The following is a 23,474-nucleotide window of genomic DNA, read 5'->3' as shown; positions in this document are numbered from 1 at the left end:
TCCATCTGTGTGCTGAGCACAGATTGCATATTCCACCTTGGATGTGGCAAATATGCCAGTGGTGTCAGGACTGCTGAGTCATCTGGGGCCACTATGTTTGCCTAGGCTCCTGAGAGAGCATAGACACCACCTTTCCCCCACCAATGAAAAGCCTCTGCTAGCCCTCTGTCGCACGCGCAAACCTGGATTTTTCACCTCTGCCTGCGATTCCTGCTGACTGTGGAACAGGCTGTGGGCTCTGTGAGTGTGAAGGTATGACAGTGAGTGAAAGCCCATTTAGGTACAGTCACAGTGTGGGAGTCATCCTGTTATGAGCTCTGCACCACATACTACACATGTCACAAGAAACAAAGCGCAAAATGCAGCCCGAGTATAGCTCCGTGTATATCTGAGGCACACAAACGATTGAGTTGAATTTCCAAAATTTTTAAAGCATAGTTATTATGTTTTAGCACTATATTATACTCAGGCGGCTCAAAAGGCTTTTACACTTCTCACTGAAAATCAGATAAGCCATGCCATGCCATCTTTCATTTGCACAAAATAAACACATTTTAGGTTTACCATACTTTATGCTGGAGAAGGGAGCAAACAGCTGTATGAACCCAAGGAGGGGTGACATTCAAACATGATAAGTCCACAACATGGCAGAACCTGGAATCAAAAGACCATTATCTGTAGTGTGAAAGTTAAAGTCAGAGAAAAAAAGATTAAACCCAGAGAGTATTGTTCATACTGGACAAGTAAGCTACTAGTCGAAAAAACAGGACTACATTAGTCAAATGCAATGTAATATTAGAGCTATGTTCTGTGAGCTATTTTATGATTGCAACCTGCATTCAGTGCTCTAAAAAATCTCTGTAATCCATTCCAGTTTTTTAAACATAGGCTTCTAGACTCTGTAACCTGACACCTGTCTGTAATCTGTCACTGTGTAATCTGACACCTGCCTGTCTCTGCAAATGCTAAAACTGAGGGGAAGAGAGAGTGTTTAGAAAACAGCCAGACAGTGACTGAATGTGTCAAAGGAGTGAAGCCCCCACCCACGTTCCAAACCTTTAAGTATTAATGTAAAATGTGCACAATCTAGAACAGGGGCTTTCAGCGTTAGTCCTGGACCCACAGCCTTGCCCATATTAAAGGTTTTTCTTGCACACCTGATTCAGCTTCTGAAGGGCTTCATAATAGCTGATGAGTTGAATCAGGTGCATTAGAACATAGGAAATTTAATATGTTCAGGGCAGTGGGGCCCCACAGCTGGAAAAAATATTTTGAGCATTTATGATAAAGCACATATCTAGTCAGACAGACAGACAAAACATTAGTAACACAAAATATCAGACTTTTGGGATGTGCATTTTTTAGAGTTTTCAATTTTGAAAATGCTTGGCACCAGGCAACAGCATTTCAAAAGGCTTTCAAAATGAATGTCAGTGATGAACAACAGCTTCAACTAAAACCTCCTCAGAGTAACTTGGCACTGCTCAAATCAGGCAGCTACAGCTAGGCAGAGGTTTAGAACTAGCTGTGCTTTCCTCTCTCCTCCAATGATGCTGCTGTTTCCTACCAAGCTGGTGTAGGTGCTAAAAACCGAGCATAGTTTATTTGGAACGCTGTAACATGGGTTTGGCTGACTGGCTGGCTGACTGAAAATGGCTCCCCGGAGGGAGGAGGCCTCTTGTAGCCTGCGGACCTCCAAACTTCCAGCACTTAAACTGCTCTTTACCTGCCACTGCTTCCATTACCTTGGCTCTGACTGGTGATTTGAGCTACTGTTGCTTCCAATCGTTGAATGTTCTCAATCTGTTCCACTTCATTTCCCACGAGCTTTTTCTGCATGCTTCTTTTTTTCCAGGTTAAGCTCCAAGGTAAGCACGAGCCTGATATAAGGTTCTCTCATTTATGACCCAATTGATTTTTTTTTTTCCCCCTGAGATTTTGCATTTAAGACTAAAAGATCAACCATGCAACATGAAGGGTGTTTACTAGATTAATAGCAGTCTGGTAGGAATTAAGTTTCATTTCCATGTGCATTATCGGATGTTAAATGAATGGCTGATTTTCGAATTAAAAGGTAACATTAAAAGGTAACGGATAACGCACAACTGCAGGAACAATATTCCGCGCAAGCTCGATTTGAATCTCTCTCTCTCTCTCTCTCTCTCTCTCTGTCTGTCTGTCTGTCTGTCTCTATATTTATGTCTCTCTAAATATGCACCCTCCACACGCACAAATATATACTAACATTCATACATCATAACAGAAAAAGCCTGGACTTAGATCTAGGGTGTAGCCTACTCCTGTTGCGGGAAATAAAACCTTCATCGTTCAGCGAATAAACAAAAGTAACATTTTTCCAAATGTGCATGACACTGAACCAGTTCCGATTTAACAACGAACTTAAACACAAGCGTCAACGTGTAATAAACATGATGTAATTAGTGCACATGTTCATTCTATTACAGTGACAGATGATGTTTCTGACAGTATAGGTCAAACGTAATACGTTTACATTAATATAACCACATTAACCAAATCGTCTCGACACAGCAATAAAGTTACCACCATTAAACAAGCAATTTTCTTTGTGAAATTCCTCACACTAACTATAAGTTTTCTATAACAACAAGGCTATCTTTATTACATGTTTTTGTTCAGTTTTTAAAAACAACGCTTGCGTGATATATATAAAGATAGCCTTGTGGTTGCATTGTTTTTTTTGCAGCACAATGTATTTTACGCAGGATATCACATCGAGTACTACAGTAATGGAACAGTAAACCACGGCCATATATTATATTATTTCCCGGACGGAATCACATTTGAGCATCAGTAACCTACACTTATCTGTGCTGCCGTAACGAAAGGAGACCTGTTAAACCTTCAGACAATTACGTGCCCTGTACAAACACACTGTTGCCCATGAATTAAATCTTGCGGTATTTTCCCTGAATGTCCGCTCATCAGTGCGTCTCACTAAAGGCGTCTTGTGAAACATTTTAAAACATACAGTATAGCTGTAAAGCAAACAAGCGACCAAAAGAAAATAATCCATCTCACCACAAATCAGTGCTGCTCCTTGTTCTTTTATCTTCGATGGACTTCAGACTTTCTTCGCTTTGGCTCGTCTGTTAGCAAGTTGCGTGTTCTATGTGATGTTCCACTTATTTTCCAGGCAAATGTTTTATGTCCAGTCAGGGGATTTTGAAGTGTTTGCTAAAGACAGTGAAACGAGGGTTACTGAGCGAGCGCTGTTAACGTAGAAAGCCTGCCCTCTTCAAACTAACCTTCCCGCCCCCTCCTTCCAGCACGCGCAGATTGGTGCTGGCTGGCAGCAAATTTCTCCCTCGGAGGAGGATTTAAAACCCTTCGTGACGGATCAGCTCGAACCGGAGAGACGTTACCGGTAATAGGAAACCCATTTATAAAGTCTCAAAACTCACCGTTCATCAGTTCGCAAACGCGTGATTCGCACCGAAGTGCCGCTACATAACAGCAATCCTATTGAATTCGTCATGCCGACTCCCTCTTTAAATTCTTGTCTTAGCCTTTTGGCAGTGTTGAAAATAAGCGAGCTTTATTGTTTCAAACGATTCTCTTTGTAGAACATTAGCAGTCGACCATAAGCATTAGTGGGGGGGGGGGTGGAGTGACTCTGGAAGAGAAAGAGAGAGAAAAAATACTTTCAATACTTTCAGTGTTTGAGTGGTACTGTACTGCAACAGCTCCTAGGCTTGCCAGATGCTTTGGGACTTCTCCTCTGACCCACATTTCTTTGCTGTGACCCTGGTCCACTAGTGGCTCTGCAGCAGATATAGCCTACAGTAGCTAGACAGGTCTGTATCAGCCAGCAGAAAGAAAACCACCTGCCTCTCAGAGGCTGAAGAGCCTGCCCTTGACTCCTCCACGGCTTGTGCGTTTGCCTGGGTCGGCTGGGTGAGCCATGTCTCTCCATGTGTCTTGTGTGTGTATGGAGAATATTGTTTATTGCTTATTAGCCGTATGTCTGTTTGCAAAGCAGTTCAGTAATCTAGACTACAATAGCATTTACCCACACCTTGTTTGTGCAACACAGAAAATGTCTTTAGCAGATGTGAAGGAATCATGCTTCACTTTCACTTTGATTGCAAGATGAAGCGGTACCTATAGCCTGTCAGCTACTGAATAATAGAAGTGTTTATAGAGGAAGAATGGATTGAATGGCTGGATTTAGACCCCGGGGGGGGGGGGGGGGGGGGAGTCTTTGCCCATCTTACATGTGCTTACCTCAAAACATTTTAACAATTTTCCAAAATTCCATTTTTGCTCTATGACAGTAGTTCTAACTCTAATTTTAACATTTTATTCCATTTTTTGTTGGCATGTTATTTTATTAAAATAGGTTGGACTTAGCCTCACAGTAAGACTTTTCACTATGGCACAAAGCCTTAGGAAATTCATGTTTTATTTCTTAGCATGGTCACCACTCAGTGCAGGAAAGAACACTGGGTGACTGAGGATGGTAGGGGTGTGGGTGCAGTGGGGGGGGGTAGAGGGTGTTCAAAGTGACAAATTCACCAACCTAGTTAAGAGAGTCCACCTCAGAAAGCTCAAAGGTTGTTAAAGAAATGAAACCATCCTACTGGGGCTGCCTGGGTGACGAAGAGGATAACTTTGCCAAGCCATTTGGAACAGCATGTTGGACTTGATGCTGCATATGGTAAATGATGTAGAGAAGTCTGTAAAACAGAACTATTTTTGCAAGTCAATATAATTTCAGCTGCCAGTTAAACTGGGAGCATGTGGTCCACCTCAAAAGGTGAAAGTATCACTGGCCACAACACATGAGCCCAGGTTTAAGGTTCAAGCTTTTATTTGTGATATCATGCACAGGGTACTGCGTGTAGTGTGGTTGATACTGCCACTCTGCAGTGAGCAAGAGTATGTACAGTAAGCATAGAGTAAATTTTTGAGGATAGGTATAGGCAGATCGATACATAAATATACACTAAACTTTGCACTAGGCTTATAGCATAGTGGAACTAATGAGGACCCAGTGATTCTTCCAGGTGTCAAACAAATGCCTTTACTGAACATAGGTTATGATTAACCAAAACCTTACCTTGTCACAGCCTATTATAGTATCTGTGTAATTTATGGTTTATTGTTCCACAATATTCATTTACTCTCTTACATCAAAAATGATCCCTTCTCTATGCTTATGGCTTCACACTTTACAATGTCCTGTAAGAAAGCCTCTTGAATATAAAGAGGTATACATGTGCCCAGGCATACCTGGAACTGAATTTCATCCAGGCATCTGTTGTTCTGCCTACTGGAACAAGCTGTCAAGCTTGGTGGAAATTTCTGTCCCTGCAAATGTTCAACATCTCCTGAACAGATCTTACACGTTAGCCTGCCAGAGTCTTCCTATTAATCTGAGCTTGCAGGAGAAATAGAATGGAGCGGACCTCCAATACCAGAGAGCCAACACCTATTGCTGACAGCCTTCACTGTAGGGCCCCGCCAAGAGAGTTTCCTGAGTGTCTGATGAGAACGTGGTACTTTTGGCTTTCAGCTAGTCCAGCACTATCCCAGGTTTTAACAAAGCAACATGACTTTGTTCTCCAGCTTTGGTGTTCCTCTACACTTTGCCAGAAAACTGCGAACACATGCAAATTCTTAGCTCCTGTTGAAACCTGCATCGGCTCCCAGAGACAAAATCCAGGTTAGTTGCCAATAAACAGCAGGCACACTTTTCTGTTGGTAGGGCAGCATGTGCTGTTGTTGTTTTTTTTTTGTTGTTGTTTTGGGGTTATTAGTATAATTTTTTTTTGCTGTGACGCATTGCTCTGTAGTTAGTGGGGCACATTTTGAGGATGACTTGGGTGGCTCGATGGCTCAGTCCAGCCACCGGGTGACACTCCAGGCAAGAGTTTTGTCCTTTGGCTTGGTCCAGGTTGCCACAGTCATGATTTTTGTTGGTTCATGAGTTTTGTTGGTTAAGGCTGGCATAGTAAGTTTTGTTCTTTGGCTTGGTTCGGGTTGGCACACCTTAAAGCTCTTCTGGGTCAGTACTGAGCACTCAGCTGTACACAGAGCTAGAACATCATACTCTATTATCAATGTCTCATTGTTGTGTTGTCATCCTTCATTTAATAACAATACTGCATCTAAAGTTGTACTCAACACAAACACATCTCATGTTCTACTCAAAGAAAACATCGCAGTCCGAGGCACAATCAGCTACTACTGTTTGTGATGATGTCTGAGTGCCAAGAAAACAGCAGGAGTTTGCATTTTATGTTAGCAGCTTTGGTTGCTCTATGCTAGATGTTCTCAATAAAGCAATGTCTTCAAATTCTTCTCTTAATATCTGTAATTTTGTCACTTCACACTAACTGACAGCTCATCATTATACCAACAGTTTGATAGGGAGCCAATGCATGCCTGCAGGTTAGTCACTAATCATGCCATGGTAATGGCTGGGAAAGTTGAGATTCATGCCACAGAACCGCTCACCATGATTAATGGTTCCTCCTAGAGGATAGTCTGAGATGCAATTATAGAGAAAAAAAAAAAGCCAGAAGGCAGTACGCTAACTCACACTTTTGAGTGTCCTATAATTGAGCCGCTGATTGAGTTTGCAAAGCCAGAGAAAGCATTGTGGATCACATGGACTTACGCAGACCATGAACACAAGCTTATGAGGCATGCATGAATTCCACTGGAATTCCACTAAAAAGAGGACTGCTTCATTTGCTTTAATTGGTGTTTGTAATGTGTGTTGGCCAGAGATGGTGAAGGGTTTGCTAGATGTCCCAGACTTAGCTGTGAGCTACTGTAAAATGCATTTTCTGTCCATTTTTAGAACATACCATTTGAATCCATCAAGATATGCTTGTGCAGGAGGCTGATCACAGGAAACTCCTCGGATTATAAAGTTTAATGCACAGAGCAATATACAGAAAGGGGTGGGGACTGTCAGCTGTGTTGAATTTATTCATCCTATCACAATGTCTGCATCATAATTCATCTCAGTGCCATTTTCCTTTATAATTATCCATAGCTTTCCTTTGGTATACACACACACACATGCACACACACTGTATACATTCTGCATGCACTCCTATATATGCTGTGTACCTTTGGGGTTTTATTCATACAGCACATTGCAGGTTTTTCCACAGTGGAAGTGTGGCATTTCACCTGAATTCTTTGGAAATAGGAAATAAATGGTAACATCTTAATTTGGCTGTTAAGGGCTATCAGAAGCCCTGCGCACTGCATATGATACACACATGATATCACACACTGTCAGAGATCTCAGGCAAGTTTAATCTCTCTTGAACTTTGTGATTTAGCATCAGATCATGAGTAGGGTCGGAGTAAAGCTGCATCTCTCTCTCTCTCTCTCTCTCTCTTTCTCTCTCCTTCTTTCTCTCTCAGGATACCTCTTCTTGTCTCCAATAGCCTGCCAGGTTATTTTGTGAGATATGAATGATGTTTTAGCTCTTGGTTCAAGATGACTTGGAATGCATTTTGAGCACCAGGTCAAAATTGACCCAACCCATTTGACATATTACTTAATAGACTGGAATGGTAATTGGTTGATCAAGATCGATGCACCTCATAAAATGGGAAAATGGTATAATCTTAATTCCACTGGGGAAGAATGACTATACAATATCACTAACATTATAGGTGGATATTTCTGAGAATTGGAGTTTATATATGGTATCAGGTCACACATATTTGGGTTTGTTTAATTGTTTTGGTCAAGTTTATAACTGGAAACTACTGCATCTTTTGAGATGTGAACACACAGCCTTCAGCAGTAATCACTGATGCCTATGACACTTTCTCCAGTAACAGCATATTCCTCTGGGCCAGCGAAACTTGTCACTACCATGAAATCCTCTTGATGCTGTTTATAACAATGGTGTAAAAAACAAAGTCCACATCCAAAACATCTATTAAATGACTTTCTTGAGAAGGGGGGCACCTGAATGTAAAGTTTTACCATGTGACAAGTGAAAATGTAACAGTGCATCCAGTGAGCCTCCCCAGCCAATAAAGCACCAGCACCGTGGGTGGCAGGTGACTCAAAATGGTGCGATTTCCCTTTGTCTTGCCTCAGGTCTTGATGATCTCCAGCTGCTGTTTCTCTCTATCTCCATCTCTTTCTTGCTCCCTCTTTCTCTCAGGCACACGCATCTGCTTAGCCCAACGAATGTGAAAACTCTGCTACTCCTTGCCCTCTCCGTTCGCCTGCACTGCCCCCCGCCCGCCACATGGGAGTGGTGCCCTTCATTGGTTACGGTCGCAAGAGCCTCCGTCAGCGCAGCAGCTGCCCTCCCTCGAGCGGTTCCTCGCCTCCCCCAGGAAATGCTGCCTCTCCATCCTGCCACTCGAGACGCAGGCAAGAGGGGTGTTGGGGATCGCCTAAATTAGCATCGGCTCCGGAACCCGAGGCACTGGTGCAAGGCCATTGGAGCAACATGGCCCTCCTCCACAACCTGTGGCGTTATTACCAATAAGTAGAAGGGGAGAGAGAGAGAGAGAGAGAGAGAGGGAGAGAGTGAGTGGGGATTAGATGGATGGAGAGTGAGGGAGCATTATGGGCTCTCACGCTGTGGCCATTAAGAGGCAAGCGGCTGAGTGATGGCTGGTGGTGGGGCGTCAGGAGGGAGTTTGATGCTGCTGTCCATGAGAGAAGGACTGCAGGTGGACATGATGCTTGCCAATCCCGCGGTCACGTTCAGAAGGGAGGACTCTGATGCGTATACAGTTTCTCAAGAACATTCATGCGTTCTCACAGTAGGGTGGCCAAGTTGCCCAGCTTTAGGATGGACAGTCTGGTTTTTCAGCTCCCTCTCCTCCGTCCAGCCTCGATGTACACCTGTTTGTCAGCCTTCTGTCATGCACCCGCCTGGCCTGTTCTAAGATGTCACACCTTCTGGAGTTGCCGGAAGTTACTTTCCACTAAATATTATTTTTTGCATGTCACCTGGTTACATACATGTAAAGCAAATACCTCATATTTCACTGGATTAACAGAAGACTTTGTACCTTACCTGCTGTCTAATTGTAGAAAATCCATGGTCTAAATGCTAGTCAGTTAGGTCTGCAACGGTGTGAAAACTTCAATTCTCGGTGGTCAGCACATCCTTTTTTTCTGAAGGAGAGATTAACCCTTCTATTTGTGAGGAAAGATGAATTTTGCATGCAGGTGCCTCATTTGGTGGTTGTTTGGTAAAACAATAATTTATATTACAGATTTCTAGATCAAATTGGTCAGCTCAGTCAGCTAGTTAGATAGGTTATGGTTTTACTTCCATGTTGTAGTGTCTTATACCAGTCCCCCATATGTCCTCTTGGGGGTGTGATGTTCTCCTTTTTAGGGGTTATTAAAGACGCCACCTGATCTCACACATGCTGTGCACGGGGTCAATCTCTTGCTTACGTAGAAAGAGACATACGTGTGGGCTGTGCGTAGAAGAGAACATGCTGTTTTGCCACAGGGAACAACAAACAGCCATGCTGGCACAAACAAATACTCCCCTCTGCCCTCCAGTGCTGCGTTGTATCTAGGATATCTCTTCCAATCTAAAGTCCATATTCGCACAAGTGTAAAAACTATTTACTTAGTTCTCACAAGATTAATCACTCCACCACACATACTGCCTGTAAACAAAAAGTGTGTGTGTGTGTGTGTGTGTGTGTGTGTGTGTGTGTGGACAGTCCCAAATGTTGATGTAGTAATGCTGTCCAGTGATTCAAGAAAAAATTAATCAAGTTAATGGCATTAGCTGTCTAAATCATAATTAATCACACTTAAGAATTTAGCCAAGTATAGCCCTAATTGAACATGTTTGTATTTACCAAAATTGAAATTCTGCTGTAGATGTCATATGCTTTATAAATGTGAAAATAGATTTTTTTTAAATGAGCTAGATGATCCATAGCATTCACTGCCTTTTTCTGTATGGAAAAAGGTTTCTTTGCTGAAAAAAGGACACGTTGTTTCAAAGTAATTGGCTTGAAAATAAAACAGACCTTTTTTTAATGTCCCACATAGTGACAGTAGTGGCAATGGGTAAGCTCCACCTTTAAAGTGGCTGTATTGGTTGTTTATGTACAAGCACCACCATTATAACAACTGTATTGGTCAGGCTTGTGTGGCAGTTAGCTATGAATGAGCTCTGACATTTTAGTTCTGCATCAGTAAAGATGAGCAAAGCCTACATAGGATGCCACTTTTCAACTTTGCCATGTACTACCTATTCCATGACTCTTGGGTTCCCACCATATCTAAAACCACTAGACCAACCCTCTGGGATGGGTTCTGTCAACTCACTCCTGTACATGAAATTTAAAAAAATACTATAAGCACTTTGTTAATCCCCAAATGCCAACACTCGTATATCCATACCAACCTCGCAGATGTACATATTAATCTTTTCATTTAAGGTTACACGATGAAAAATTCCTCGCATCAATGATACCAAGACATTTGAAGAACTTGTCGGACTATGTCAGAAACATCTATTAAGAAATATATGGGCCTGCTGTCAGGTCTGTTTCAGAATTTTGTTAGGTTGCCACTCTCTGCTGAGTGATAGCAATGTGTGTAGAATCTCTAGCAACATTGCTTATACAATTGTACCAGTGCAACACACACTGCCATGCCATTATCATGTCAATGTTATCATCACATTAAAAATGTTCCTCCACTCAAACATTGTCCGGTCAGCAGTGGTCCCATGGTCACAAACTGACCGTTGAATTATGGAGTAGAGAGTGGAGTAGAGATGGATAAAGCATGGCATCAGATAGGACACACATTGTAAATGTACACCTACAACGTATTTCTATAAGGTGTGTGTGCCCAATAAAGTCTTTAATGAGTATAGGTTTTGAGGTGTCTTGGAGATAAAGTGGTTGATAAGTGACTATTAGTAAGTGAACTTGCCGGGTGTGATACCTCAACAGCTCATAATCCAATACTTGTCTGCAGACCTTTTGGTCACTGCACTGTTAACATAAATGCAATCTATCTATTGAACTATTGATCATGATTGCTGTTACTGACCAGGACTCCTACTTACTGAGTGTGAAATAATGTAATGCAGATGCAGCAGCTCTTACCAAGGGGCAGAACATAAACATTAGCCAAAGGTCAGTCTGTCCAGTTAGGTAGCATAAGCGATTGTGAATCAGTTTCACCTGTTTTGGTGCAAATTAAAGTGACAACAGGTGCCCTGGAGAAACAATAGCAAGACAGCTCCCAAAATAGGGACTGGTTTTGCAGGTGGTGGCCAAAGATAATTACTCTCTCCTTATCCTTATAGACTGATTCTTCTCTACAGTACTGTAGTTTTGAATTTTGCTAGTTTACTCCACTACTGGTAGCATGAGGGAGTGCCTGCAGCCCATTCAGGTTGCACAGGTAGTCCATCTCCTCCAGGATGGCACATCTATAGGTTTGCTGTGTCTCTCAGCACAGTCTCAAGAGCATTGAGGAGATACCAGGACATGGCCCATTACACAAGGAGAGCTAGACAGGGCTATAGTAGGGCATTAACCCAGCAGCAGGAGTGGTATCTGCTCCTTTGTGAGAGGAGGAACAGTAGGAGCACTGCCACAGCCTTACAAAATGACATCCGGTGGGCTATTGGTGTGCGTGTTTATGACCAAACTGTCAGAAACAGACTCTGTGATGAGTTTGATTTCCATTGACTGTTGCTACATCATTTAGTTCTCAACAAGGTAAATAATTTATATCAGTAAAGATTTTTACTGCTATAAACTTTAATCTTTCATTCATCGAGAGCTGATGTGTGATTTGAAGTGTTCCCTTATTTTTTTAGCTGTATATATAGGCAAATTAAGAGAAAAAGGTGTTAACACATAAATGAATCTGAGGACTTCCCACTGCTATGTGTAGAAAGCCCTCAAACTTAGGATATTACAAAATGTTTAGATAAGCAATGTTAAAAGAAAATGATAAAACACAAAAAACACAAATTTGTGTGTAACCAACAATGTCATCTAGAAAAAAACAAAAAACATGGAATCGATGGAAATTTGGAATGATGTAAAGGTAAACAAACACTGGAGGACAGTGTAATGTATAATCCCACTGTCATCTTGCAGTCCTTGACTCCACATGACTCCTTTCTGGTAACAAAGTCATTGATTACCTTATTATATGATTCTTCCACACCTTTTGTAATTTATGTTGAGAATTGCCAATAAAGGCCAATGAAGCACTCTTGGGACACTGTAGGTCACAAGTATGGGTTAATTAGTTTCATCTTAGAAAAGCTCCTCTCTGTACTGGATACCATTATTGGTAGGATTAATACAAAGGGCAAAGGGTTGCTCAGAGATGGCAGTGAATATAGGAGAAGGCAGTTGAGTAGAGGTTTCATGTATGTATTTGTTTGTTTGCTATTGTTTGTTATTCTGTTAAGGCATCATTATCTGTCTCACACTGAGTTGACAGCTCATCATCTGTCAGATTAGTACAGCTCGGCAAAGAAACCAAGCTTGCCATTTGCGAGCTTGACAGGCCTTTCCTCAACATGATTTGGCAGAATCTAACACAGCGCTAAAAATGCAGCTGCGAAAAGCTCTTCATGCGTTTCGCGGCCAAAGTGCCGTTTTCTGCGCTTCTCACCCTCTCCTGGCTGAGTGCAGCAGATTTAGGATGGCATCCACGTTGCTCCCATCGCAGACTCCTTCAGCTGTCGCTTGAGCTGCCGTCAAGCCAGTGACTGTGTAGCCAACGAGGAAGCTGTCAGCAGATCGACAGGCGCGTCAGGCTTCGTTCCAGGCGACTGTAGAAGTTCGATCACACGCTAGAGGCTAGTTTGAACGTGATAGTTCAGCATGGAGCGAATGGCAAACCAATAGAGGACTGCCTGCCCTGTCCATCCTGAAGTTACAAGAGCTTTTTCCTTTACCTTTGTAACTGAATAGTGCAAAGACCTTTTTTTCCACTTTTGTCCTCTACCCACTACTTGCTGCCCAGGGCTCCCCACTATACTCTTTGTTTCTTTTCGCGATCGTCAACTTCGGAATAGCTGCTGAGAAGAGGCAATACATCTTGCAGAGGTATCCAACATAGCTAATCTGGGGAGGCTTTGGCTTCCGATGGTGACAGCTAAATTTAATGCGTGTGCAACTCGCGGCATAAAAATGGCTGGATTATTTTCCAAGAGGCTGGCTCATGCATCCTTGGGCTTTCCTCGTAGGCTGGCTCCATTGGCATAACTGGCATACGAAGCCTCTGGAGTCACATATGGAGCCATTAACTCCTTGGCTCAACACTGCTTAAGATGCCACTTGAGGTTCTGAGAAATATAACCTGTCTCAAAATGTCTTCACACATTTTATTTGTTAATTAATTCATGATATTGCTTAATCTATAATTATAAGTACATCAAAACATATATTAAAATATATTTAGTTGAATTTCTTTAAAAAACTTTTTTCTTTTTTTTTTTTTTACAATATACTGCAGTATTGGAGAATTGATTCAATTTGCTTAATGACACTACACAAATCAGTCGTTTATAGCATACCAAGGAAAAGAAAATGTAATTTCTGCTTCTTACAGTAAGTTCTGGATGCTTTTATCCAATGCAACTTACAATTATGAGTGAGTACAAATTGAGGGTTAAGGGCCTTGCTCAGGGGCCCAAGAGTGGCAACTTGGCAATGGTGGGGCTTGAACCAGCAACCTTCTGATTACAAGTCAAGTACCTTAACCACTGGCTACATTTTAGCGGTGCTTCCAACTCTCCTCATGAAGAGATTCATAAACAGGTAATTAGATCAATTCATCACGAGCGAGAACCATAGCAAACTTTTCAATGCTGTTTTGCTGTTAGACTGGACTACCACTCACTTGTTGTTTACCACTACATTGCGCCACACAAATAGGCTATTACAGAAACGATTTTCAATTCCTTTGTTTGGCTTATCTGGCATGGCTGGTCTTCATAATGAGGTGTCATCTTGATTGCTGCTTATCTGTAATGAGTATGCAGCAGAATAGAGATTTATACCATGATGACGTTGTCAGTTATTTTAGTTGATATGGAACCTGCTAATTGCATTTTTAATTAGGTTATTATAGAACTTACTTGAGCCAGACAGTTAATGCAGCTCAGTGTGACCATAACTCAGTTTCTTTTTAATGGTTATGGCCTGGATTAGAATGTGGTAGCAATGTAGACATTCATTGCATTAACATCCTCAACATCACTTGCTGAAGAGGAGAAATCTTACCATTTCTAGTCCTATGATTTGAAAAAAAGAATACCTCCTTTAAATTATCCAGAGCTTATAGCAAAAATCCAATACATTAATTATTTGTTGTTGCTGATATTACAAGATAGCTAGCTAACCTGAGTAGTTAACCAACATTTTGTCTCTTTTGCTAACTACAATTATCACGCTGCGTCGAGCACTCAGCAGGTAGGACACGCTCGCTCACCTCCCCCCACACACACACACTTACACTTATTAGTTATTAAACACACCTGTTCTTTGTTTGCCCTCGTTTGTTCTCTGTTTTTTTAAACCCGCAGGTACCCGCCGTCGGTGCTGTGCATTGCCAGACGTCTTGCGCCCAGAGCCGTCACCTGTATCTGCTCTCACGCGCTTTCAAGTGCTGCGTTAATCGACGCGTCGAGCTTTTATTGTTGCATCATCAGCCTGCCTCTCCGAGTTAGCTCGAGTCGAGTGTTATGGAGAATAAAGGTTCTCTTGACATTCACTCGCCTCTCGCGTCCGACGTCACGACTAGTTTGTTCACTCAAGGAGGCTACATTTTAGAATTATCTTGCAATATCCTTTAGCAGCTGAGCATTCAAATATACATGGCCTTATTTAAAATAAAAAGGGATAGGGAAAACCTGCAATTACTGCTGTGATCATGATGTCAACCTTATTTTATGCATAAGTCTTCTATTTGGACTGAGTCAAATCAAGCCAAGTTTATGTATGTAGTGCTTTTTATAGCACAAGTTGTCACAAATGTATGGTCCAGGTCCATAATGAGAAAGCCTGAGGTGACAGTGGCAAGGAAAAACTACCCGGGTGGGATTAAGGAAGAAACTTTGGGTGAAACAATACTCAAGAGGGACCCTGTCCTCTGTGGGCAACCCAACTAATAAGCAGTTCATGATTTATTACATTATGTTTAGTCCAAGTAGCCATCTCAATATAGATGTGGGAGTCTCAGCTACTGTGGTGTGTGTGCTGTTTCTGCATCCATTGGAGTAGATGGGGTGGCTGAATGGATATGGCAGCATCTGTTAATTTACTGGCAGCACTGAGACATTTTCTGGTACCAGTCAGAGGACCACAGCAGATGGTGTATATGGCATGTTGATATTATTTCCACTTAGCACTTTGCCCAAAAAGGTTTATGGCCATGTACATCTTAAGTTCTCATGTTTTCACCAGTGTCTGAAAGTGGAAAAAATGAGCATAATTAACTCACACATAAAATTACACACACCCACCCCACCCCACCCCCTATATATATATATATATATATATATATATATATATATATATATATATATATATATATATATATATATATATATAGGGGGTGGGGTGGGTGTGTGTAATTTTATGTATCTCTCTCTCTCTCTCTCTCTCTCTCTCTCTCTCTCTCTCTCTATATATATATATATATATATATATATATATATATATATATATATATATATATATATAGAGAGAGAGAGAGAGAGAGAGAGAGAGAGAGAGAGAGAGAGAGAGAGAGAGAGAGAGAGATTGTAGTACACAAAGTTTCCAGAGAAACAAAACGTTTCGGAATATATATGCTGATGCAAATCTACACTCTGTACCAGCCAAGACAATATGCATCTATTTAGCATCACTTTTAAACTATACTTACAATTATATTTTAAAATTAAGAGAGCTTAAATAATTCAAATCATACTAATGGTTGCAGCAGTCACCACCACATCATGACCAGTATATTAAAGGAGAAGACAAACCAAGAAGTGGAAACACATACACATAAACCTAAGAAAATAGTGCCATGAATTATGTGCAGTGGTTAAGGTGCTTGAACTGTAATTGGATGGTTGCCAGTTCAAGGCCCACTATTGCCCAGCTGCCACTGTTACTCAATTGCTGAAATTGTACTCAGTCCTAATTGTAAGGTGCTATGGATAAGAGTGACAAGTAAATGTAAAACTACGAGACTCCAGTAATCCAAAAGAGACTCTGTTAGGTACATTGGTTAAAATGTGCATTGGTAAGTGACTTGTTATTTTTTGGCTGCAAAATGTACTCTTTAATAGGAAGGTACTAGAAACAGCTTAAATCTAAATCTGTTCTAAGAGAAATTCCAATAATGTGGGTAATCTTGACCCAGTAATTCTGTATCATTCACATACATTTCCACATGCAGTGAGTATAATTCCCTTGAAACATTACATTTGAAACAGAGATGAAAGGAGGCTGTTTGGTTTCTGACATAAAGTGTAATAACCAGCCAATGTACTATTGTGAGCTGGATATCTTGTGTACTCTTACAACCAGATATTTTTCTTGCTTGATCCCAGATCAACTTGCCTTTATCATGTGCAATATCAAATGCAAGCTCCTGCTTCCAAATCTGCCAAAAATGATCAGGCACCATTACAGTTACTGAGCTTGTAACTGTGCAAAACCAAGACATTTGTTTCAACACTGGGCCACTTAGCAATATGTCATATATTTTATGACATATAAAGTGACACTGGTGACATGAGCGGTCCCGTGAAATCTCTGAGCTGTTGCTATCTAAGGCACTGCTGTCTTGACTAGCTGAACTTTGTAGTTAATTGCTGAGAAGACATAAGCAATGATCCCTCAAACGCATCCTTCAGACGAAGAGTACCTGGTGGCAAATCTGGGTTATTCTATCTGGGCTGAGGTAAGCTGTAGCCTGTCTCCTAGTTTATGAGCTAGGAAACAAGCCTTAAAATATTTTGGTATTATATTTTTGGTATTATCCCAGGAGGATTGTGGGTATTCAAGATCCAACCAGATCATGCCAGGGTCATTCTTAAACCCTTCTGCAGCAAACCAGAGTTGACAGGCCAGTTGATACTATCTGGTATCAGGAACATCTAATCCACCTTTAAAGCCAGAGAGGTCGAACTGCCATTTTCACTTTGGGCTTTTTTATTTTTATTTTGCTCTATATGAAGCCAGCCATTATGTTCAAAACTTTGTCTGAAAATAAAACAGGGAACATCACAAATGGATGCTGTGAAGATGTCGATTATTGTAGTTCACCCCAGCAGTCATAGTTTGGCAGTTTGCAGTTTACAGAACTTGAATATTAAGATTATGATTTTTCTTTTTAATATGGGCTAGAATTAGGTGTAAACACATGTTAAACTGGATTCTGAACATTAAAAGGGAACAGAGAATAAAATGGTCACAACCTACATAATGCCATTATGCTGAATCATAGGCTTTTTTTTAGGAACTAGACTTTCTTTTTAGGAGCATAGCTTTTAAGGAACTAGACTCTCCCATTTTGGTTTCTGAGAAATGTTAAAGCCTTTCAGACATTATGACAGGAGCTTTGGTCTCCAGGGGCCTGATTATCATCATCCTTATTTGTCAATGAATTGCAGCATTTCTTCCCACAGCCTTGCTATGAAAAAGGGAAGAACTTGCTAACATCTCACACACAAGACCTGCCAGATTACAGCATGTTCTAATGAACTAGGAGCAGGAGTGACATTTTGGGAGAAATCCAGGAAAAGCTTTTGGGTGAAACATTTCAGGCAGTCAAAGACTATGTTTTGAAATGCCTTGTGCTTTAATGGCTCTTTCATCATTATCCTGACTATCTCCAGAACCAGTCATTCAGTTGTGCATTCCATCCAACTCATGACATGCATGAGAGGTCGTAAGCACAATGTACAGTATGAATGTCAACGCGTATTTGACATTTAACAATGATATTTGTGCTTTTTGGGGAACTCAGTGCTAGTCTCAATCTTCAACAGGTATTTTTTGGCACTGCTGTCTAGTTTGCCTACCATATCAGAATTGTGGAAATGTATTTTTTTCAAATTTAACTAATTCATTTTAATAAAAATGTAATTAACCCAGACACTGAGCAGTATTATGGGCCCAGTTCATTTAAAGTGACATATTAGAAATAGGCCTAAATAAGAACATTATATTATATTTGCATGTTTATAGATTTGATATATGCCAATTGAATCTACAGGGAAAATATTCTCAAGAAACCAGCCATCAACCTAAAAAAAACCCATACAATAAAAAAAACCCTTTTTTTTTCAGTACTCAGGGTACTATGTTCATTTGTCAAATGCATTCTAAAAAGTACATGCATTCTTAGTGGTTAAATAGCTTGACTTGTAATTAGAAAGTTGTGAGTTCAAGACCCACCACTGCCAGTTTGCCACTACTGGTTCCCTGAGCAAGGCCCTTAACCTTCAAGTTGTATTCAGTCATACTTGTGAGTTGCTTTGTGCTAAATGTCAAAAGGTCCTCTCATAGAGTTCCAATGAGTAAACATTTTTGGCTCAAGGTATAGCAAGTACTTAGTAATAGCATGCTTTTGGGCTGCACTGTGAATTATCAATCAATATTTTATTATACTTGCCCCAGATACAAACCACAAATCATTATTGATCTTAACAGCTTAACCAGTTATCTGTGTTCCTACACCAATGATGGCTTGACTCCTTACTTACTTACCTAATTGTGTGTGTGTGTGTGTGTGTGTGTGTGTGTGTGTGTGTGTGTGTGTGTGTGTGTGTGTGTGTGTGTGTGTATATATATATATATATATATATATATATATATATATAATTTATTTTTCAACCAGATATGATCTCAAAATGAATTTAGCTCTAGTTCTCTAGATTAGCAGTATACTAGAGTTTCTAAAAGTGTTTTTGTGATTTTGAAACTGGGCTCTATGTCTTGGCAGGAGTGTGGGTGCATTTACCAGTTAAACAAAGCAAAAACCTTCAGGTTCATCAAGATCATGTAGTTTGCTAATTTCCAAAGTTCGGTTTTACAGGCCCACAAAGAGTAGTCTTACAGGTCCATTGTTGATCTCTTTAAACATATGTAACTTTAAAGTCAAATCCTTATATAAATTAATAGTTAAATTCATAGTTTATGTAGACTTTAAATACCTAGCTAATACATAGTTTATATCCAGATTTTATCCTATATAAATCTGTAATATATAAAAATACTTAGTATCTTGACTGCTTAGATACTTAATTCTACAGTTAATATACTGTATAAATGTGGTATACAAATATTTAATACCTTGTATGTTATGAAGCTGTTACATTTGTAATGTGCATGCTGCTTTTAGAGGACATATTTATTACCAAATGTAAATGCATGTGGCTGTATCACTGCATCACCATACTCCATTAACTGACTAATATTGCAAGCTAGTGGCGAAATAATATAAGACCCTCTAATCATCAAATGTCATCTCTGTTCCCAAGTGCATGCTTTCCGCCATGTATACACATTTTGATCTCTGCACTATAATCTCACAGTCCTGGACATGGCCTATAAAACATAGTCAGATGTGATCCTAAGATTCCTTATGGCTCTAAACAGCCTCACAGATAATGCCTGTAAGATTCCTTATGGCTCTAAACAGCCTCACAGATAATGCCTGACTTTGTCTGCATTACTTCTTAACAAATGCATATGATAAGAACTGTGTCAGTAGTATCAAGAATGAGTATAGGAAAATGGCAGAACATAGCCTTTTCACACACACACACACACACACACACACACACACACACACACACACACACACACACACACACACACACACACAGAAACTTACAGAGTGGGCCTGTTTCCAAATTGCTGTAAGTTGCTATCATCACTATAGACTCCCTCTGCTTTAAAGTGCACTTCCAGCCTCTGACACACAACATCAAACCTGGAGCTAACAAACAATCCTATGCATGTGCCTAAAGAAAGCATGTGTGGAAAGTATATGTGTGTGTGCACCTTTAACAACAGCACTGGTTATAATGAGCTAGTTCATCAAGATTGCTCAGGTGCTGTACCACACAGACAGACCATAGCCTACGGACTAATGGCTCTGGGCTGCTCATTTAAACAAAGCAAGCCGTGCTCTGAGATGTGGCGTCAGTTTCATGGAAATGAATCCCTGGGGCGTGAGCATGACTTCCCCACGCCTCAGTTAGTGGGCCACATAAAAAGCACAATCATTTGCGAGGTAACAATTGTTTGAGTTAAGGGAGGAAATAAAGCAGGAAAGGAGAGCAAAAGAGAGAGAGAGGGGGAGAGTGAGAGAGAGAGCAGAGGATGTCTCTTGGCACACGGAAATGGTAAACATATAAAGGGAGTCCGTAAACTGCTGCATTGCTTCCACAGATGAAAGGGGGGCTTATGCAAATCATTTCTTACCACAGCCCTTCAAGATAGCCGGCTTTTGGCTTTTCTCCTGTTGGGATTTGCTGCCGGCTTGTTGCATTGCTCTCACTGCTCCACGTGCAACAAAGACTCCTCAGCGTATACAAGCTCGCGTACGCACGCACTCGCACATACCATGCGCACGGGCTCTGTGAGGCTTGTACAAATATTGACACTGACGCACCCGCATGGGCCAATGCACTCACCCGCATGCATGCACCCCCTCTGCCCACACACCAACATAACACTTCTGTTCTAGTTAATACCAGAACCCACATTTGGCATAAATGTAAACAGATAAATTCCCACACCCTTTGCTTCAGTAATAGACTCATCGGCTGCAGCAACAAAGGAGACCACCCACTGTGCATTTACTCCCTCCGTCTCTCCCTCCTCCCAGCTCCGCAGGGCCGATGGCTGCACCCCGCGATTAACAGGAGCTGTGGAAAGGTTGCCGGAGGCGAGCGCCATCACCCATTATTTTTGGCCTTTGTTGGATTTCCGTCGTTATTCTGAGCTCCCATTCTCACTGCCGCTGTAATCGTACCCTTGGTTCTAATATCAGGGATTAGCCTTGACCTATTTCTCTCTCCATACCCCCACACCCAGAGCACCACCCGCAAATGCCCCCTCCACCCAACCACACAGCAGCTGCTACAGAAACCTAGAGCCTTGCTTACTTTCTGAGGCCTCGGCCCATGTGTTCATGTGACCTCCGGAATGCTAAAAGTGCCCACATGCAGATAGGGATATAGTTGTCACAGGAATGTGGGGATATGGAGCATGGCAGAAGTGTGAGTGTATGCACATGACTGTTTTTGTACTGTATAAACAAAAGAGGCCCTGCCAAGTGAAGCACGTACTGAGCTATCTCAGTTAAGTATACATTCATTAAATGGGCTTGGCATTAATTATTAATCTGCAGTCACACCACATGACCAAATCGGAGTATTATATCAAACCATACAAAGATGTAAATGCACATAGGACCACCTCCCCCCAAACCTTTAAGCAGCTTTTCACATCGTCTTTGGGTTCATTTGTAGAGTATACACACAGACATACACACACATTAGCTTTGAGCAGTTTTCAAGACGTATGTCTTTGGGATTCTTTTCCATTCAGGCATTTCACCAGAACTTTGTTTTTAGCCCTCCAGTAAAAGCTCCTTGGCAAGAGTTTGTTTTAGGTATCAAACTCTGCAAATAATCATAAAGCAGCTTTTATGTATTGTGTTACCTTATGACAGGGATAGCACATATAGCTCCATTTTTACATTTATGTCCATCAGTGTTACTCAATATAGTTGTTGGGAAATTTAGTAGTTTTTTATTGTTTATCTTGATAAAAGATCCAAAAATGGCTCAGAACCCTTGAGATACAGGGTCAGTTTCAGAGAATTTCCCACTGCCCCATTGAAGTTTACTCACCTTTGAACAAGCTCTGATGGACAACGAGGCACCTAGAGAATGGACAAGATGGAGAAGGACAAGATGGAGTGGGACAGGCTGTGAGGAAAGGCCGGATCAGTCAGCTGCAAGCTTCTCTGTGTGATGAGAGTCCCAGAAGTGCCAAGTGGATCAACCTAACAGCAAGGAATCAATCAATCGCTAACAGTGGGGAAACCCAATGTCTAAAAAGGACCCATGCATAACCCTTCATGGGGAAAAAAATCCTATCAAAGCCACAAAGTCAACTCTGTAACCCCTGCCTAAACTAAAAAAAAAAGTGCACCCTAACCTAGACATGTCAACGCCATCCACAAACCATTGCTGTCTGTCCTATTGGGGGAAAAAAGAACCTAACATGCCTTGGGACAGTGGCGGATTGTGGCTGAGGTCAAATACTGTGGACCGAGGAAATCTGTGCAGTTCAAAGCACAAGGAAAAGCTGAACTACCTGGATTGGGTGACCCTCAATGTCCTGGGTGAGCCGAATCAGAGGGGAATGTATCGCTTGTTGCTGAATAGTGGGTTGATTAACTCTACTGCTGTGGTGGGAACTGTATACAGCCAGTGGGCACAATTAGATTAGATTAGAGGCTGAGTGCTGCCCCTGTGATGGATGTGATTGGTGAATGTAGTGTGTCATTGACTGATTGGAACCAATCAATGCCTTTGCAGACCGTCCTGAAGGGAAGACATTTACAAAATGCTTGCAGAACATTCAAATGGCCTCAAATTATGTGACGATTGAAAGAAGTCAGGGAAAAGATTCATAATGAAATTAGCTGGGGTCTCTTAACCTCCAGAGGGTTTTAAATGGTGTGGCATCCCCCAGTTAATAACACTCAGTGCTACTGTAGCCCTGGATGGTGTGTAATCCCCCAAATGGTCTCATCAATTATTCCCTGGCGGGTCCACTAAGTAGGCCTTAGGGGTTTCACACAGCAGAGGGAGGACACAATTGGAAATATAGTTACAGAATACCGAGTACACTATCTTGATCAAATGTAATGTTCTTAAAGCATGCATGCTGGATATGTTTGTTTAGAGAGGTGGTTTTAAAAACGACATGTTTTAACTTGGTTTGTTAGGACAGTCGTGCCCACAGGATGCGACAGCTCAGGTGCCAGAGGTACTTCCACACAGTGTCACGAATGGCCACCCTCCTGGCATCACTGTTTCTTGGTTTTGTTTTCTCCGCCCCCGTCTATTCCTCTATTCCACTCCTTGTTTTAGTTTTCGCTGTTCCCATGTTCACCTGTATCTGTTTAGTGCCTGATTGTTTTGGTTATTTAAGCCCTGTGTTTTGTTCCCTAGGTTGTTGGTTATTGTGGTAAATTAGGTTGTTCTGTTGTGTCTTGATTATGTTCAGCATTATTGTTTTTGCCCTTGCTTTTCCATTTGCTCTGTTTGTGTATTATTTTTCCCTCAGTGTTTCCCCTTGCCTTGGTTTATTTTATCCTCCGTATTTTGTTACCCTCGCTTATTAAACCACCTGCATTTGCATTCTGCCTCTTGCATGTTCCTGCTGAAACA

General features: G+C 41.3%; 1 protein-coding gene and 1 long non-coding RNA gene across 13 annotated transcripts in view; both read right to left on the bottom strand.

Annotated features, from left to right (window-relative positions):
* The window catches only part of gabra3 (gamma-aminobutyric acid type A receptor subunit alpha3), an 80,965-nt gene extending 77,392 nt beyond the window's left edge, over positions 1-3,573 (bottom strand). For 5 of the 12 annotated variants that reach the window (XM_081719329.1, XM_081719330.1, XM_081719328.1 and 2 more), the window contains exon 1: positions 3,061-3,338. The gene's annotated coding sequence lies outside the window, so the exon portion shown is untranslated. Of the gene's footprint in view, positions 1-3,060; positions 3,342-3,443 lie in introns of those variants that run through there. The other 7 variants (XM_081719323.1, XM_081719322.1, XM_081719333.1 and 4 more) reach the window with 4 other exon arrangements.
* A 3,385-nt stretch (positions 3,574-6,958) lies between these two features.
* On the bottom strand, positions 6,959-14,692 carry LOC145659013 (uncharacterized). The gene is made up of 2 exons (XR_014124971.1): positions 14,535-14,692; positions 6,959-8,498 (listed from the first exon to the last, which is right to left on the bottom strand). It is a non-coding gene; the product is annotated as an uncharacterized LOC145659013 (long non-coding RNA).
* Between the last annotated feature and the right edge of the window lie 8,782 nt (positions 14,693-23,474).

The sequence above is a fragment of the Electrophorus electricus genome, chromosome 8 (genome assembly GCF_041902795.1).
Source record: "Electrophorus electricus isolate QZ-2024a chromosome 8, ASM4190279v1, whole genome shotgun sequence".
Lineage (NCBI taxonomy): Eukaryota > Metazoa > Chordata > Actinopteri > Gymnotiformes > Gymnotidae > Electrophorus > Electrophorus electricus.
Note: the sequence above shows the minus strand (reverse complement) of the source record. Positions and strands in the feature narration are given on the sequence as shown.